Here is a 19,887-nt window from a genome sequence, read left to right as displayed (position 1 = left end):
ATGGTATATTGTTCAAAAATCAGGCAATCATTGACATTGTTCTATGAGCCATAGTGAACATCTTAGTACCAGTTACTTAGCTGGTTTTCTAGGCAGATATCATCTTGATTGTATGTAATGGTGTTACATTTCAGGGACTAAAGTGCTGACTTATTTATAAATTGATGGGGATGCAATGTACTGTTTAAGTAAAGTTCTGGCCTGAAGGACTTTCTCTACCGTCTTCTAATGAAAGAGAATATAGAACAACTAAACTTTGGGGGAATATTTACCCTAAAAAATCATTTTAGAGAAGCTGACACTGAGCCATTGTTTCTGACAATTATTAGAACAATCAGTAATTGAAGCCACTCAGTTTAGATTTGGGATAATAAAATCTGATGCTCAATAAATGTGAGCATTCTTGTCTTACTCTGCCCATGTACCCAATTCAGCAAAAGTAAGTGTTATTCATCTGTTAGAATCTCTGTCCTGGAGAAACTTTCAGCCTGGTGATGTTACTTTTTTTTTTTTTTTTTTTTTTTTTTTTTGAGACAGAGTCTCACTCTGTTGCCTGGGCTAGAGTGAGTGCCGTGGCGTCAGCCTAGCTCACAGCAACCTCAAACTCCTGGGCTTTTTAAGTGATCCTACTGCTTCAGCCTCCCGAGTGGCTGGGACTACAGACATGTGCCACCATGCCCAGCTAATTTTTTGTATATTTATATTTTAGTTGTCCGTATAATTTCTTTCTGTTTTTTAGTAGAGACGGGGGTCTCACTCTTGCTCAGGCTGGTCTCGAACTCCTGACCTCGAGCGATCCACCCGCCTCGGCCTCCCAGAGTGCTAGGATTACAGGCGTGAGCCACCGCGCCCGGCCTTGGTGATGTTACTTTTAAATTATGGAAAGACTAACAACTGAGACAATTAGATAAATAGACACAGTAAACTATAAGTCTCGGATAGGAAGTGCAGATGAGTGAGCGGAGATAGTGAGGTATAGTGAGACCCAGACTTTAGCACCAAAGAGAGGTATGCCCTAGGTCAACTCAGAGTTCTTGACAGGGCCACAGTTTTCTCATTTATAGAATGATGGGGTTGGATTTCAACATTCCATTCCTGTGATTTGTAAATGAACCTTCTGTTCTTAAATTCTGGGGTCAGCAGCTTGAATCAGCTGTTATCAAAGGTCATACTTTACATTTTTTCTTTCTTTCTTTTTCCTTTTTTACAATGCAGAAATCTACCGCACAATTTATGATAAATTCAAATTTTGAAACAGAATGCAGACACTTCAGTACTCTCTGCATCCAAAGTGAATAGGAATGTTCTTTCTGATGATTTTTTAGGTGATGCTAATTTGAACTGCTATGAGTCAAACTGCAGCAGAAACAATTTCATTATAGTAAGTGATAACTGCAGCTGTTAGATGGATTGTGGTAATACTAAATTAACAATTGATGTTATGCTAATGAAATAATCCAAAAAGAGATTGTAAAGAAAGTTGAGATAAGATAGTTTACAAGGGTTTTAGAGAACCCAGTTGTATAATATATATGACAGTGATCAGGTTATAACAAAATAAAGGAATTCTGTATTCAAACCTCTATCTACAAAGAATCCTGGAGAGAGGCAGAGGCATTCAAGCTTAAAACTCTCAGAAGCCTGGAAGTCCTAGGATCTCTGACTCTAAGAAAAAGATGAGATGATGAAACTCTCACCTTATGGGGAAGGAGCGTAAGCTTCTGATGGGTTCAGAGGACTCTCACACACTCAGGTAGCACTTGAATTTCTCTGATATCTTCAGTCCCATCAAGGGTATAGAGCAGCTCTGTCCAATGAAAATAGCATGTGAATCATATATGTAGTTTAAAATTTTCTAGTAGCCTCATTTTAAAAGATAAAAAGAAATAAGAGAGATTAATTTTAATAGTACGTTTTATTTAACTCTATATTCAAAATAATATCTTTTTTTTTTTTTTGACTTTTGCTTCTGAAAGACTTCTCAAAGCATTTAATTTGCTAATATACATCATGACTCTCAGGAGGAAAATATACCTTATTTCCTCTTATCACATGCAATTTCAAAATTCAGCAAAAATTTTTAAGTAAAAAACAATCATGCTTTAGAGGCCTCTCAATCTTCAATTTTGTGTCTCCACCCCATAATATTTTTGTATCTAAAATATTTACTGATTTCTCTGCACCTAGTAGCAGTCATCTTCCCAAGTCCAGATTCTTAGTCTTTTGCCACATAGCACAAATCAGCAAAAACCCCCAGGATAAAGCATCTACAAAACATAACCTCTCTCTATGGTTCTCCCCTCACCTGAAATTTGTCCCCTACAACCCTCCTTGCTATGGCAGCACTCTAGTGTTGTAAAACTTTTTTAAATAAATTTATACATCTTCCCCAATTGCATCCTACTCAGAATCAGAAGTCTGTCTATGAATTTCTAGCCAAAGAAAATAAGTGAAGAAGAGAAGATAGGACCTGTAGGTATTGAAAACTAGGAGAAAACACTTAATTTCTGAAGATGATATTACCTTAAAAAAAAATCAATAGATTTAACTGAAGAACAGTTATAAATAATAACTGTGTTCAGTAAATTAGCCAGTTAGAAAGTATTGTCACTAGCTATTAAGAAATCATAAACGAACCAAGTCCATTAATACTACCAAAGCAACAATGAAAAAAGCCAATACATCATTTATCTGTGCATATGTATGTAATGATTAGAAATAAGTCTTAGCAAGATGCATTTAGGACCTTTATGAAAAAATCATAAAGCTTCAATAAAAGAGGTAAAGTGGTGAATTATCAAGAAAAGCTAGTAAACTTTTGAATAGAAAGAGTAATAATGAGCAAATTGCCTTATCAGATGTTAAAATGCATTTAAATATAATGTGATTTAAAGAGATATTACTAGACCACATATATAACTAAGACAGAATTATACCTAAGTGTATATTTTTTTTTTTTGTGGCTTAAAATTGTGGTTCTTAATTTTTTTTATCATTAATAACAATTTAATTTTACAGAATCAAAGAGTCTAACAGTATATCTTGTTAGATACAGTATGTCCTCATAATGTATACATTATTTCTTGTACAATGATATGAAATAATATGGGAAATATTCATGATAAATTATTAAGTGAACAATGCAAGTTAAAAACAACAGTTTCATATTTTTTTTCCCCACCCCCCCTTTCCCGAGTCAGCACCTTCAAGTGTTACCACTCCCCAAACGGTGCGCAATGCACTCATTGTGTAGGCATACCCCCATCCCCTCCCCCACCCCCCCCCACCTCAGTCTGATGTCCAATTGGTGTCGTTCCCAGATTTGTATTTAGGTGATTATCAGGGAAACCAATTTTCTGGTGAGTACATGTGTTGCTTGTTTTTCCATTCTTGGGATACTTCACTTAATATAATGGGTTCCAACTCTCTCCAGGAGAACCATAGAGATGTCATATCTTCATCATTCCTTATAGCTGAGTAATATTCCGTGGTATACATATACCACAGTTTACTAATCCAATCATGTATTGATGGGCATTTGGGTTGTTTCCACATCTTTGCTATTGTGAATTGTGCTGCTATAAACATTCGGGTACATGTGTCTTTGTTACAGAATGACCTTTTTTCCTTTGGGTATATGCCCAGTAATGGGATTGCTGGGTCAAATGGCAGGTCTACTTGAATCTGTTTAAGATACCTCCATAATGCTTTCCACAGGGGTTGCACTAGTTTGCAGTCCCACCAGCAGTGTATTAGTGTTCCTGTCTCTCCACACCCACGCCAACATGTGTTGTTTTGGGTTTTTTTGATAAAGGCCATTCTCATTGGGGTTAAGTGATATCTCATTGTGGTTTTGATTTGCATTTCCCTGATGATTAGAGATGTTGAACACTTTTTCATATGTTTGTTAGCCATTTTTATATCTTCTTTTGAAAAATTTCTATTCATGTCCTTTGCCCACTTTTTGATAGGGTTGCTTGATTTTTTCTTGCTGATTTTCTTGAGTTCTAAATAGATTCTTGTTATCAGTCCTTTATCTGATGTGTAGTATGCAAAAATTTTTTCCCATTCTGTAGGTGGTCTGTTTATTCTCTGGACTGTTTCTTTGGCTGTGCAGAAGCTTTTTAATTTAATCATGTCCCATTCATTTATTTTTGTTGCTGCTGTGATTGCCTTGGGGGTCTTCTTCATAAATTCTTTGCCTAGGCCAATGTCTGTAAGAGTCTTTCCTACATTTTCTTCTAGAATTCTGATTGTATCACGCCTAAGGTTTAAGTCTGTTATCCACCGTGATTTTATTTTTGTGAGAGGTGAAAGCTGTGGGTCCTGTTTCAGTCTTCTACAAGTGGCTAACCAATTCTCCCAGCACCATTTATTGAATAGGGATTCTTGTCCCCAGAGTATATTCTTTCCTGCTTTGTCAAAAATTAGGTGACTATATGAGGATGGTTCTATATTTGGATTTTCTGTTGTGTTCCACTGGTCTGTGTCCCTGCACTTGTGCCAATACCGGGCTGTTTTAAGAACCACGGCCTTGTAGTATTGTTTGAGGTCTGGCAAATTAATACCTCCCATTTTGTTTTTGTTGCTTAAAACTGCTTTTGCTATACGGGGTCTTCTTTGATTCCATACAAAGTGTATAATTATTTTCTCTATGTCTGTAAAGAATGATGTTGGTAATTTTTTTTTTTTTTTTTTTTTTTTTTTTTTTTTTTTTTTTTGAGACAGAGTCTCACTCTGTTGCCCAGGCTAGAGTGAGTGCCGTGGCGTCAGCCTAGCTCACAGCAACCTCAAACTCCTGAACTCAAGCGATCCTCCTGTCTCAGCCTCCCGAGTAGCTGGGACTACAGGCATGCGCCACCATGCCCGGCTAATTTTTTCTATATATATTTTTAGCTGTCCATATAATTTCTTTCTATTTTTAGTAGAGATGGGGTCTCGCTCTTGCTCAGGCTGGTCTCGAACTTCTGAGCTCAAACGATCCGCCCACCTCGGCCTCCCAGAGTGCTAGGATTACAGGCGTGAGCCACCACGCCCGGCCTGATATTGGTAATTTAATAGGGATTGCATTGAATCTGTAGATCACTTTGGGTAGTATAGACATTTTAACAATGTTGATTCTTCCAATCCACGAGCATGGTATATTTTTCCATCTATTTGCAAGTTCTGCTATTTCTTTTCTCAGTGTTTCATAGTTTTCCTTATAGAGGTCCTTTACCTCTTTAGTTAGATATATACCTAGATATTTTATTTTCTTTGTTGCTATTTTGAAGGGTATTGAGTCTTTAATTTGGTTTTCCGATTGACTGTTATTGGCATATATAAATGCCTCTGATTTGTGTATATTAATTTTGTAGCCTGAGACTTTGCTGTATTCGTTAATCAATTCCAGGAGTCTCATGGTTGAATCCTGGGGGTTTTCCAGATATAACATCATATCATCAGCAAAAAGTGAGAGTTTGATCTCTTCCTTCCCTATTTGGACTCCCTTGATTCTGCTCTCTTGCCTGATAGCTCTCGCAAGGACTTCCAATACTATGTTGAAAAGTAATGGAGACAATGGGCAGCCCTGTCTGGTTCCAGTTCTAAGTGGGAGTGCTTTCAGTTTTTCCCCATTCAGTATGATGTTGGCTGTGGGTTTGTCATATATGGCTTGTATCATTTTTAGGTAGGTTCCATCAATGCCTATTTTGTTAAGCGTTTTTATCATAAAAGGGTGTTGAATTTTGTCAAATGCTTTTTCTGCATCTAATGAGAGTATCATATGGTTTTTGTTTTTGCTTCTATTTATGTGGTGAATTACATTTATAGATTTACGTATGTTGAACCACCCCTGCATCTCTGGGATGAAGCCCACTTGGTCGTGGTGGATTACTTTTTTGATAAGTACTTGGATTCGATTTGCTAGTATTTTATTGAAAATTTTTGCATCTATATTCATGAGGGAAATTGGTCTGTAGTTCTCTATTTTTGTTGTGTCCTTTCCAGGTTTTGGCATCAATGTTATATTGGCTTGGTAGAACGTGTTGGGGAGAATTCCATCCTTCTCAATATTGGAGAATAGTTTATGTAGGATGGGCACCAGTTCTTCTTTGTATGTATGGTAAAATTCAGGTGTGAACCCATCTGGACCAGGGCTTTTCTTTTTGGGAAGGTTTTTTATTGCTGTTTCGATTTCAGTTCTTGATATTGGTCTGTTCAGGTACTCTATTTCTTCCTGGTTGAGCCTGGGAAGACTATGTGTTTCTAAAAATTTGTCCATTTCCTCCACGTCCTCCAGTTTGTGTGCATAAAGATTTTTGTAGAATTCATAGATGATATCTTGTATCTCTGTAGCGTCGGTTGTGATTTCTCCTTTCATGTTCCTAATGGAGGTTATTAGAGATTTTAGTTTTGTGCTCTTGGTTAGTCTAGCCAGGGGTGTGTCTATTTTGTTTATCTTTTCAAAGAACCAACTTTTTGTTTTATTAATTTCCCTTATAGTTTCTTTGTTGTCCTTTTCATTTAGTTCTGATTTGATCTTAGTAATTTCTCGCCTTCTGCTGGGTTTGGGATCGTTCTGTTCTTCTTTCTCCAGCTCTTTGAGTCTATTCGTTAGGTTGTCTATTTGCAGGTTTTCTGTGTTTTTGATATAGGCATTTATGGATATGAATTTTCCTCTCAGAACTGCTTTAGCTGCAACCCATAGATTTTGATAAGTTGTATCTCCATTGTCATTTAATTCAAAGAAATTTTTGATTTCCATCTTGATTTCTTCTTTTATAGAATAATTATTCAGGAGAAGGTTATTTAGCTTCCATGACTTTGAGTAAGAGTGAGGGTTTCTGTTTGTGATCATTGTTACTTTTATTCCGCTGTGATCTGAGAAGATGCATGGTATAATTTCTATTTTTTTGAATTTTTTAAGACATGCTTTATGTCCTAGGACATGGTCAATCTTAGAGAATGTCCCGTGAGCTGATGAGAAGAATGTATATTCTGTGGACTTTGGGTAGAATGTCCTATAGATGTCAGCCATGCCCATTTGTTCTAGCATTCTATTTAGGTCCATTATGTCTTTGTTTATTTTCTGTTTAGAGGATCTGTCCTGTACTGTCAGTGGGGTGTTAAAGTCTCCAGCTATTACAGTATTGTTATCTATCATTTGGTTGAGATCTAGTAGGGTTTGCTTTATGAATCTAGGTGCACCTAGGTTGGGTGCATATATATTGAGTATAGTCATGGCTTCTTGATGAATTGTGCCTTTAATCAGTATGTAGTAGCCATCTTTGTCTTTTATTATTTTTGTTGGTTTGAAAGCTAAGTTATTGGAAATTAAGATTGCCACACCAGCTTTCTTTTGGTTACCATTTGCTTGAAATATCGATTTCCATCCTTTTATCTTCAGTCTAAATGCATCTTTGCAGGTTAGGTGAGTTTCTTGAAGACAGCAGATACTTGGATTGTGTTTTTTTATCCATTGGGCCAGTCTATGTCTCTTGAGCGGGGAGTTCAAGCCATTCACATTTATTGAGAAAACTGATAAGTGAGACAGTTTTTTGTTCAGCTTGTTGGGTAGAACTTCATTGTGATGTTTTCTCTCCTGGGCCATTGTGGTATCTGGAATTTGATCTTTAGCTCTTGAGTAGTTTTACATTCGTGGATCTTTCTTGTGCTGATCTGTGTGTAATTCTCTTTTGAGTACTTCTTGGAGGGCTGGTCTTGTCTTGGTGAATTCCCTCAACCTTTGTTTATCTGAGAATGTCTTGATTTCTCCTTCGTATAGAAAACTTAGCTTAGCTGGGTACAAGATTCTAGGCTGGGCATTATTCTGTTTCAGAAGCGTGAAAATGGGGCCCCAACCTCTTCTTGCTTGTAAGGTTTCAGCTGAGAAATCTGGCGTAATTCTGATGGGTTTTCCTTTGTAAGTTACTTGTTTCTTTCTCCTTACAGCTCGGAGAAGTGACTCTTTAGTGGATATTTTGGTCAGCCTGATGACTACGTGGCGTGGTGTTTTCCTATTTGCTATGAATCTCCCAGGGGTCCTTTGAGCTTCTTGAATCTGTATGTCTAGAGTATTGGCAAGGCCTGGAAAATTTTCCTCGATTTTGTCTTCAAATAGCTTGTCCAACCCTTGCTTATTATCTTCTTCACCCTCAGGAATGCCAATAACTCTCAAGTTAGGTTTCTTCACATAATCCCACATTTTTTGAAGACTCAGATCATTTCTCTTACTTTTTCGATCTATCTCTGTGACTGACTTATTTAGTTGGAAGGAGTTATCTTCAATTTCTGAGATTCTTTCCTCTGTTTGATCTACCCTGCTCTTGAGACTTTCCACAGTGTTTTGTAGCTCTCTGAGTGAATTCTTCACTTCTAGGAGTTCAGTTTGGTTTTTCTTCAATATTTCAATTTCTTTAGTGAATTTTTCCTCCACATCTTGTATTTTTTTTGTGTTTTCCTTGTGTTGTTTATCCATTGATTCTTGTATATTATTCAGCTTGTTTATAATCCATAATTAGAATTCTTCCTGTGACATGTTGGTGTTTTGAGTCTGGTTTGTGTCAAATGGTTGGGAGCTGGTATTTCTCTTTGAGGATGAGCTTTCCATTTGATTCTTTGTGCTCTCCGTGTTTTTTCGCTGGGCCCTTCCCATCTAGATTTATCGTTGGATTTTTACTTATAGATTTAGTCTGGTTAACAGGAGTCTTTGTGCTCTATTCTTAGGCTGTGAAACAGTCTAGCTATGTTGCTTCCTTTGGCAAGAGGGGGAGACTGTTGTGTGTTGTTTAGAGATTTTTCTGTTTCTGTTGGGGGACTGCTTCCGATGGGTCCAATCCTAGAGGATTGGAGTGATCCAAGACCACTTTGGTGAGTTAGGACACTGTGTAGTGGTCTTTCAGAAGGCAGGCAGGGTCCACACTAATAGTAGACCGAAATTCTCTTTGTTTGTTTGTTTGTTTCCCTTTGGTTCTTCCTCTATAGGGGAGGTTTCTGACTCTATCTGCAGGCAAGATACTAGCTATGGGGAGAGGACGGTGACCTCGCTTGCTCAGCGCCCCAGTTGCTGTAGCTCCCACGGGCAAAAGTCTGTCTTGGCCCAATGTCCCCAGGGATCAGGTTCCACACTCTCGCTTCTGGAGAAGTATTCAGTGTTTACACTTGGGCGGGGACCCTATATAAGGTCCGTGGACCAGGGGAGAGGGCCGTCCAGGGAGCCTCTTGGTACCCTATTGCTCCGCAGTGACTTGGCTGTGGGCCCTAGAATGGCGATTGCGTGCCCGCAGATCACCGGCCCTGGGGGTGACTGCTAAGGATCCGGTATGTACCAGAGCCAGGGACCTGGCCTGTTCCGAAGCTCACCGTGGGTCCCCAGTTAGAAGGTGAAAAGAGAGGAGAAAGGAAAAAAAAAAAAAAGAAAAAAGAAAAGGAAAGAAAGAAAAGAAAGAGGAGAAAATGAAAGAGAAAAGAAAAAAAAAGAAGAAAAAGAAAGAAAAAGAAAAAAAAAAGAAAAGAAACGCAAAAAGCCAAACCAAAAAACACCAAAAATGCCAACAAAAATGAACAAAAACAAACTACATAGCACCTCACCACACTGCAAGGCAGAAAGATGCACAAATCTTAAGTATATAATTTAGCGACTCAATGTTTTTTTGTTTGTTTGTTTGTTTTACGCCTTAGCACAGCTCCGCCCCTTCACTTCCGCTCGGCTGGGTCCAGAGCGGCCATTAAATGTCTTTGTTTTTACGCCTTAGCGCAGCTCCGCCCCTTCACGCCCGCCCGGCTGGGTTCCGGGCGGTTTCGCAGTGGATTTCAAGATGGCGTCTGCGCGCCCGCACAGCTCCGAGGGTGGTGGGGATCCAACCTCCGCGCTCAAAAAGGCGCGGCAGCCAGAGGCCCAGAGGGCAAGGGTGCCCGCCGAGGCTGTCCGGCTCGTGAGCCGCCGGAAAAAAAAAGAAAAAGAAAAGAAAAGAAAAGAAAAAGAAAACACCAAAAAACCCCCAAAACAAACACAAACACAAACAAACAAAACCCAGAAGAAATTTACCAAGAATAAAATATACAGTTCAGCGAGCCTATTCTTCTTGTTTTTTTTTTTTTTTTTTTTTTTAATGCCTTAGTGCAGCTCTGCCCCTTCACCCCGAGCGCGGCCCCGGCATATCCCGCACTCCTGGCGTTGGTTCAGAGACCAGCGGAGGGCACCGGGCAGAGAGAGCCACTCGGCACTTTATGGCTCCGGAGCGGTTTCGCCCTCGCTTTCAAGATGGTGCCTGCCGAGCTCCGGGGCTGGAGGGGACCGGCTCCCCGGCAGGCAGAGACCGCCACTGCCCGGGGGCTGGCGAGCAAGGACGCGCACCGGGGGTCACCGGCTGGAGAACCGCCGAAAAAGGCAGCACGGGCAGAAAGAGCCGCTGGGCACTTTTTGGCTCCCGAGCGATTTCGCCCTCGCTTTCAAGATGGCGCCTGCCGAGCTCCGGGGCTGGAGGGGACCGGCTCCCCATCAGGCAGAGACCGCCACTGCCCAGGGGCTGGCCAGCAAGGACGCGCACCGGGGGTGACCGGCTGGAGAACTGCCGAAAAAGGCAGCACGGGGTACAACGCTATTTGCTGTCCGGGAATCTTTTGTGTTTTTCTGCCCTGGTGCAGATCCGTCCCTCCTCGCCAAGCGCTGTCTCAGCTGAGATCCCCCAGGTTCTAAGGTAATTTCGCAAAAAAGCCTCCTGTCTGCAATGCGCCACGTATCCCTCAGTCATTCTGCGCTGGCCTGGGTCAGGGCTCTATTCAATTGGGAGCGGAGGGCAAGCCGCTTTCCCAAGAGGCTGCACCCACCCCGGCTGGGGGTGGGTGTATCCGACCCGCGCTCCGCTGGCTAGTGTCTGTCCCGCGTTCCTAATTTTCGTTCACCTCAGACCTCACTCGCTCTGTTTGTCCCACGCTGATTCTCTGTGGATTCACACCGCTGTTCCTGTGTGGGAGTGGTCCTCTAGCGTTGTGGCAGGTCCGGATCGATGCCTTCCTTCCCGGGAGCGCAGATCCAGGCCGTCACCACCACTCCGCCATCTTTGGTTCTTCCATCATTTTAACATTCAATGAAATATTTTATATTTTTTTGTATGAAGTCTTCAAAAGCCAGTGTATATTTTATGCTTACAGCACATTTCAATTTGGACTAACCACATTTTAAGTACACAATAGCCTTATGTGGTTGGTGGCTACCATCATACTGGACAGCAAGAGTCCAGAGGAAGAACAATGTGTAAAATTACTAATTCCCAAAAGACATCAAGATCAGGCTCTATGCTTGAGACTAAGACATTAGATCACCCAGGACTTCTACCCCCACCCACTTTATTAGGGGTGAAGAAAGACCATGTATTTGGAATAATGTGTGGCTTCCCCAGGCAATCTCAACTCCATCAGCTGGGGTCAAAACACTCAAAACTAACTCAGGCTACCACCACTCTTTTGTTAACAGGGATCAAAAGGCAGCCCCAGATAACCACTCTCCTCTGCATGCCAACTCTTCACAGCTTCATTGGCATTACCCACCTTGAAGATATCTTTATATCCTTTATTCATGTTTATGCCAATCAACACAAGAAGCATCAGTCTGTCAGGTCATCTCCTACATTCAGTTCTCCATAAGGCTCTGCATATCTTTTTCTGACTACACTGGCATAAAAACCCAAAGCAAGAATGCCCAACTGAGCCCAGTCAACTTACAAAAGCATAAGAGATAATAAAAAAAAATTGGGGCCCGGTGTGGTGGCTCATGCCTGTAATCCTAGCACCCTAGGAGGCTGAGGTGGGTGGATCATTTGAGCTCAGGAGTTTGAGACCAGCCTGAGCAAGAGCGAGACCTCGTCTCTACTAAAAATAGAAAGAAATTATATGAACAACTAAAAATATATATAGAAAAAATTAGCTGGGCATGGTGGTGCATGCCTGTAGTCCCAGCTACTTGGGAGGCTGAGGCAGGGGGATCGCTTGAGCCCAGGTATTTGAGATTGCTGTGAGCTAGGCTGATGTCACAGCACTCTTGCCCAGGCAATAGAGTGAGACTCTGTCTCAAAAAAAAAAAAAAAACATTTGGTTGTTTTAAGCCATTAATTTTGGGTGGTGGTTTTTTATGGTGCAATAAACAACTGAGACATTTAGGTTAAAAATCTTGTATTCATACTTAACCCTTCACTCTCTGTCACTACCCATAACCAATCTGTCAGGAAATCTGGTGGTTCTGTCTTAAAATATACCCAGAATTTAACACTTCTTACCACCTCTATACTTCTACCCTTGTAGAGGCCTTCATCTCGTCTTGCCTGGATTACTGCAATAACCTCCTACTTGTCTCCCTGCTTCCACCCTTGCTCCACTACAATCTATTCTCAACACAGCAATCAGAATGATCCTTTATGTGCACTTAAGTGTTGGTCAGTTAAGTCAGTTAATACCAATTTGATGGTAAGTACATATGGTGCTTGTTTTTCCATTCTTGTGATGCTTCACTTAGTAGAATGGGCTTCAGCTCTATACAAGATAATACAAGAGGTGCTAGATCACCATTGTTTTTTGTGGCTGAGTAGTACTCCATGGTATACATATACCACAATTTATTAATCCACTCATGTATTGATGGGCACTTGGGTTGTTTCCACATCTTTGCAATTGTGAATTGTGCTGCTATAAATGTTCTAGTGCAGATGTCTTTTTTCACAGAATTTCTTTTGTTCCTTTGGGTAGATGCCCAGTAATGGAATTGCGGGTCAAACATTCATCAGGTGTCGGGCAGGTGGAAGGGGAAGGAGGAGATGGGTATATTCACATCTAATGGGTCCAGTGTGCACCATCTGGGGGATGGACACACTTGAAGCTCTGACTTGGGTAGGGCAAAGGCAATTCATGTTACCTAAACATTTGTACCCCTGTAATATACTGAAATAAAAAAAAATTAAAAATTAAAAACAAATGATCCTTTAAAAATGTAACTCAAAATCAAGGCCCTGGCTGGGTGAGGTGGCTCACACCTGTAATACTAGCACTCTGGGAGGCTAACCTGGGAGAATCACTTGAGGTCAGGAGTTTGAGACCAGCCTGAGCAAGAGTGAGACCCTGCCTCTACCAAAAATAGAAAAAATTAGCTGGGTGTGGTGGCCTGTGCCTGTAGTCCCAGCTACTTGGGAATCTGAGGCCGGAGGATCACTTGAGCCCAGGAGTGTGAGGTTGCAGTTGAACTATGATGACACCACTGCACTCTACCCACAGCGACAGAGTGAGAATCTGTCAAAAAATAATAATAATAAAATAAATAAAAATTCCTCTTTCCTTCTCCTCAAACCACTTGTCTTCATTCTTTTGATGCAGCCTCCTGGACAAGTGCCGAACTTTCTGTACGGCTACCTCCTGGGAACAGAGGAGGGAGTATGTATAAGGTATCATGATTACACAATTTACCATTTTTTTCTAATTGAGCTGATTACACAACTTGTGTTTCCTTTTCATTATTCCACAGTATCTCTTTAGGCCTACTTCAGTGGCAAATCCCTCTAACATGCTGGTCTTTCCCCCTCAAGTGAATTGAATCTGAAAAGTAATTTAATAAAATCCTGATTGTATTCTCCCTCCCCCTTGGTATCAAAACAGAACCCCACTGAGGAAGGAACTCCTATAAATGAAAAAGCAAAGTAGTCCTTCTTGAGATAGCTTGACATCATCAGTTCTATGTGGTTGCCAATGCCCCAGACATCTCAAAGAGAAGACTTTGTTAATGAATGGACATAAAGAGAGATAAACTGCCCTCAGAGAACATAAGCTAGAGGTGAATGCCCTGGGAATGTGATTTCCGTAGGATCCCTGAAGAGTGCTAAGGCCTTATGTAGGTGAAAGGAAATGGCTACTTCTGTACTGAAACAGAGCACAGAGCCTCACTCTTTGCTGTGCAGTGGGAGGGGGTGGTTGACCTAACGGCTTTGATTCAGTCCTAAGTCTCAATTGCCCTCTGGAGTCTTCTCATTTAATAAGCACTGACCCTGGCACAATAGGTCTCTGTAAGGTGCACAAATTCTTCAATATTCTGACCAAAGAACGGACAAAACCCCCTTCTCTTAATTTCTTAGAAATAGGCTTGGACTCTCAAGAGATTTTACTAAATAACAAAGTAGCTAAACAAAGAAAGCATAAAAAATATACAAAGTCCATCTTAGAGGGTCCAATTACTTGGGCATGAGGAATATAAAGTGTTACAAAAAGTCTGAAGAATCTACAGATATTTGTGCCTGGTTTTAGGAAATTTTTCCTTGCTGAGAACAGTCTTGTTTGGCTGCCCAGAAGCTTTCTTTCCTTTACAGGGTTAGTCCCCAGGAGAGTCATTCAGGACTTGGTCTTGGTGGTTGGGCAGAATATATTGCTATAAAGTGCTGGGGAAAGTTTTAGGAAAAGTTTTAAAGTATTTGTGTTTTTTAAAGGCCACCTCAGGTATAAAACCATTGTCCTGAAGTTTTACACAGTCAGAGTGCAGTGGGGTATAGTGTATCCCACAGGAAAGCAGAGTACAAATGTCTAGAGAACAGTTTGCTGCTTCCTTTGCCACCTGCGTATGTGAGGATAGCATTCTTTTGCCTTTATAGTAAAGAAGTGTGCATCTACTTTTCAGTGGGTAGATGTTCTTCTAGGAATCTTTCCTATCTCAGCCATAATCACAGGATCTGAATCTACCATAACCAGCTCACTCTCAGACTCATATACCCTGTCACACTCTCCATAGAATATGTCTCTAGCTTTTCTGGAACCTCCCTGGGCATCCTCATTCCCCTACGCCCAACTTGCCACTCCATGGAGCATGCATCCCTATACTGTCCACCCAGGACTGCATCTCATATGCCTTGACTCTTGGGAGGTCCAGACCGAGGGCATGATAACTAGCATCCACTGTGGTGAACAACATTTCCACTGTGCCAATGTGGCTTTCTATCTGCTGTGTGAAACATACTTCCTTAGATTGACACTGGGAATGATCACACTTTTAAGTAAAATACCACCCACTAAATACAGGGATATCACTATCCTCTCACAGGTCCATCTGTTAAAAGAGTAGCATAAAGATAGAAATTAAATTGATAAAAATAACATTATCTAATATTTTTGTTAGGTACTATTCTGAATACCTTTACATTAATTTATATGACATTATTTAATCTTTAAAAGAACTCTATAAGGTAGTTACTATCAGCTTCTCCATTTTATAGATGAAAAAAATTGAGGTATGTATAGACGATTTCAGTAGAAGAGCTGGGCTATAAATAAAAACTACATACAATAATTACACTATTCATGCCATTACATACAGAAAGTAGCTGGTCACTCTCACAGTGGGACCATGCAGAAGTTTCACCTATACATCTAGCACAGCATATTATTACATGTACCATGCACATTTATACAGCTCTCAAGTGGTTACACAGAATGAAGAACTCCAGTGAAAATGACAACACTGCTGTGAGGAAATGATCCTTTTGCTTCATCTACAGAAGCATGATTCACCACTTGAGGGCCACCACTGGAGAATGTTTCACCGTGGAAGGAAAGAGCAGCCCTGCACCATGAGAAGGTAGGGGACAGAAAAGGATGTAGCTTTGCTGGTTGTATCCCAGGGATCCTAAGGCCTCTAGGTCACCACTGTAAGCCTCTGTGACTTCATTTGAGATTGGAGAATTTGGGGAGTTAAACCTTCTCAAAAGAGTTCTTGCCAGCGACCCAGGAATAATTTTTGAGAATGTATCAGTTTTTAGGTATATTAAGCATGCTGTTGGTCTCATCAATCTTCCAGTAACCAAGGACCAACTGCTCCCTCAGCCTGCACAAGCCTACGATTCCAGCACAGTCACTCCAGCCATGCTCTTATTTATTGTCATCCTCCACCAATAGCCAGAATGAAAGCACTGCCTATGAACTTGTCCTCCCACATTTGTGGCCCTATCCAACTCTGCAATTCCTCCACTATAGTCTTTCTTTCAAGGTTTATTTCCTATCTGTTGTGGGCTGAATTGTGTTTCCCCAAAAATCATATGTTGAAATCTTAACCCTGAGTAGTTCAGAATGTGACTGTATTTGGAGATAGTGTCTTCAAGAGATATTTAAGGTTAAATGAGGTCCTTAGTGTTGGTCCTAATCCAATATGACTGATGTCCTTATAGGAAGAAATTAGGACACAGATGTACACAGAGGGAATTCTGCCAGCGGACTGTGTTCTGACTTGAACTGCAACCTCAACTCTTCCCTGGGCTTCCAGCCTGCTGGCCTATCCTGCAGATATTAGACTTGCCAGCCTCTGCAAAAAACATGAGCCAATTCCTTAAATTCCTTTCTCTCTTCCTCTCCCTACTTGATGGATCCCTCATGCTAACATTTCTGAATTTCCTTATCTCCTCAGTCTCTCATATATCCTGTTGGTTCTCTTTTTCTGGAGAACCCCAACTAATACACTACCCATCACTTTTCCTACCTCTCTTTATAGGCCATACCCTTTACCTGCTCACTCTTCCCTCAGAATACAACTTCTCTGTTGTTAGAATTCTCTGAGCAACAGGAATCTAACCCAAACTAGCTTGAGAAAACAAAACTAACAGAACACTCATACACACACCCACACATACACACAAACACACAACAGGAAGAATCCTGGAAGGTTTCCCAAAAAAGTCAGAAGGTGGCTCTATTATCTTTTTTTTTCTTTTTCTTGAGACAGGGTCTCACTATGTTGCCCAGGCTAGTCTCAAATTCCTGGCCTCAAGTGATCCTCCTGCCTCAGCCTCCTGAGTAATAGAGACTACAGGTGCGAACCACCACACCCAGCCCTATCTTCTTATCTTGGCTTTTATTCCCTTATACTACAATGCTGCAATGAATATTCTTGTTGATACTGTTTTCACACTTAAGTGTTTCTATTGGACACATTTTTAAAAATGGAATTATTAGATAATAAGGTTTACAAATTTCTAATAAATAGTGCCAAAATGCCCTCCAAAAATGTTTACCAATTTAGAACCCCATGATTTGTGTTCCATTTTTGAAATACATAAATATGTGTGCAAATCAACTGCTCAACACGGTCAGTCCCTTAACAATTTCTGTAATGGAAAGCAAGGGAAAAACCACTTAGGATTTCAATGTGAGAAAATGTTTCAGTTTCAAGGGAAGAAGATTTCAATGGGAGAAATTGTGAAAAACAAGTTCTTTTTCTGCTTTGGGTTTCTGCCCTTTGAGTATGGAAAATAGCTGGGCACTACCATCTTCCCCAGGCTCTGTCCCCTCTTCTCCAGCAGACTGCATTGCTGGTTGTAGGCAGTTCCTTAACCTTTGGCTCCTGTTGGAAGCAAACTACACTAATGCTTTATGCATGAGATTTTGACCAGGAATTATCCTAAACAATAAAGAACCAATACTTCCAGAAAAATTCAAAGGTTAAAAGCTCTTGGTAATACTCATTTAAATAAAAGTTACTTTTGAACATTTATTAGAACCAGACACTGTCCATTTTATAGATTAGGAAACCAAAGCTCTGAGACGTTAAGTGCCTTGTTCAAGATCCCATAGTCTCCTTAAAAATTTTTTTTAAGTTGTGGTTAAAAACACATATGATATATGTTATATATTATATAATATAACATATAATTTATCATACTAACTATTTTTAAGTATGGAGTTCAGTAGTGTTAAGTATATTCACATTGTTGTGCAGCAGATCTCTAGAACTTTTTCATCTTGCAAAACTGAAACCCTACACTCATTGAACAACTCCCCTGCCCCTCAACTCCCACCTAGCAATGATCATTCTATTTTCTGTTTTTATGAGTTTGACTGTTTTGGATACCTCATATAAGTGGAATCATACAGTATTTGTCCCGTGACTGACATATTCCACTTGGCATAATGTCCTTAAGGTTCATCCATGTTGTAGTGTGTGGCAGAATTTCCTTCCTTTTTAAAGGCTGAATAATATTCCATTGTATGTATATACCACATTTTCTTTACCCGTTCATCTTTTGATGGACATTTGGATTGCTTTTACCTCTTGGACATTGTGAATAATGCTGCCAGTGAACATGAGTGTACAAATATCTCTTTGAGATCTTGCTTTCAATTCTTTTGAATATATAACTAGAAATGGGATTGCTGGATCATATGGTAATCCCATTTTCAATTATTTGAGAAACTCCACACTGTTTTCCATAATGGCTGCATCATTTTACATTCCTACTAACATGCACAAGGGTTCCAATTTATCCACATCCTTGCCAACACTTTATTTTATTTTATTTTATGATAGTGGCCATCCTGATGGGTGTGAAGTGATATCTCCTTATGGTTTTGATTTGCATTTCTCTAACAATTAATGATGTTGAGCATCTTTTCATATGCCTTTGGCTATTTGTATATCTTCGTTGGAGAAATGTCTGCTTAAGTACTTTGCCTATTTTTTATTCAGGTTATTTGGGGGTTTTTTAAATTGTTATTGAGTCTTATTTTAGGAATTAAAAAAATGTATTCTGGATCTTAACCCCTTATTAGATATGTGATTTCCAAATATTTTCTCCTATTCTATATGTTGCCTTTTCACACTGTTGATTTTTTCCTTTGATACACAGAAGTTTTTAAGTTTGATGTTGTTCCACTTGTCTATTTTTCCTATCGTTGCCCCGTAGTCTGACTTTTAACCACTGTGACCATTATACCTTGTTCAACCCAATCATACTACACTGTCACCTGCATAGAATATATAGCTGTGGAATAGGTTTCTGCCCTCAACTCGGTTCCTGGCACAGAACCCTTGTAATTTTCTGAGCAGTAGGAGTGCTAGGAGCATCTTTTGTTCTAATATCCCAGTTCCTGGTGCAAAGTTCCTAAATTTCTTGCAATTTCCTGAGTGATAGGAGTGTTTTTTGTTCTGATGAGGTGACTCTTGGTGGGCTCCCGGATGGGGCTCCTTACCAGAAAAACCAAGCCATGATCAGAAGCTCGGAACTTTCTGCCCCACCCCATATCCTCTAGGGAGGGAAGAGGAGGTGGAGATTGAATTAATAAACAAAAATGCCTACATGATGAAGGGTCCATAAAAATCCCTAAAAGACAGGGTTTGGAGAGCTTCTGGTTGGTGAACACATCCATATGCTGGGAGAATCGCACATCCCAACTCCACAGGGACAGAAGTTCCTCTGCTCTGGAGCCTTCTGGACCTTGGCCTATGTATATCTTCATCTGGCTGTTCATCTGTATCCTTTATCATATCCTTTATTATATTATTATAAACTGATAAATGTAAGTAAGTGTTTCCCTAAGTTCTGTGAGTCATTCAAGAAAATTATGGAACTGAGGAAGTGGTTGTAGGAACCTCTGATTTATAGCCATCACTCAAAAGTATAGGAAGCCCAGACTTTTGATTGGCATCTGAAATGGGGGCAGTCTCGTGGGACCTCTGTCTTGTGGGACCCCTTAACCTGTGGGTTCTGACGCTAACTCCAGGTAGGTAGTGTCAGAATTGAATTTAATCATAGGACACCCAGTTGGTGCTGGAGAACTGCTTGGTATGTAAAAAACCCACGTATTTGGTGTCAGAAGTGTTGAAAGAGTGAGTACATAGAGAAAAAGTGTTTTCCCTTTTTAAATAGCATTTGAACTTCCTCCATGGCTTTCTTACCAAAATTGTTTCTTGCACTTGAGAATGTTCTTGTGCATGTGGCGGGAAGGGGCAGGGCAGTAATTTTGCCCATGTATATTTACAGACTTTCTTGGATTGAGTGTTTTCCACAGATAACTACCTCATTTTGTTGTTGTTGTTGTTGTTTAATGATGATTCTTATTGGTTGCAGATTTAGAAGCGTTTCTTCACCTTGTCTAGGTGGAGACTCATTTGGA

The sequence above is a fragment of the Eulemur rufifrons genome, chromosome 8 (assembly GCF_041146395.1).
Source record: "Eulemur rufifrons isolate Redbay chromosome 8, OSU_ERuf_1, whole genome shotgun sequence".
Classification (NCBI taxonomy): Eukaryota; Metazoa; Chordata; class Mammalia; order Primates; family Lemuridae; genus Eulemur; species Eulemur rufifrons.
The sequence above is the reverse complement of the archived record's forward strand: the minus strand, read 5'-3'. Positions refer to the sequence as shown.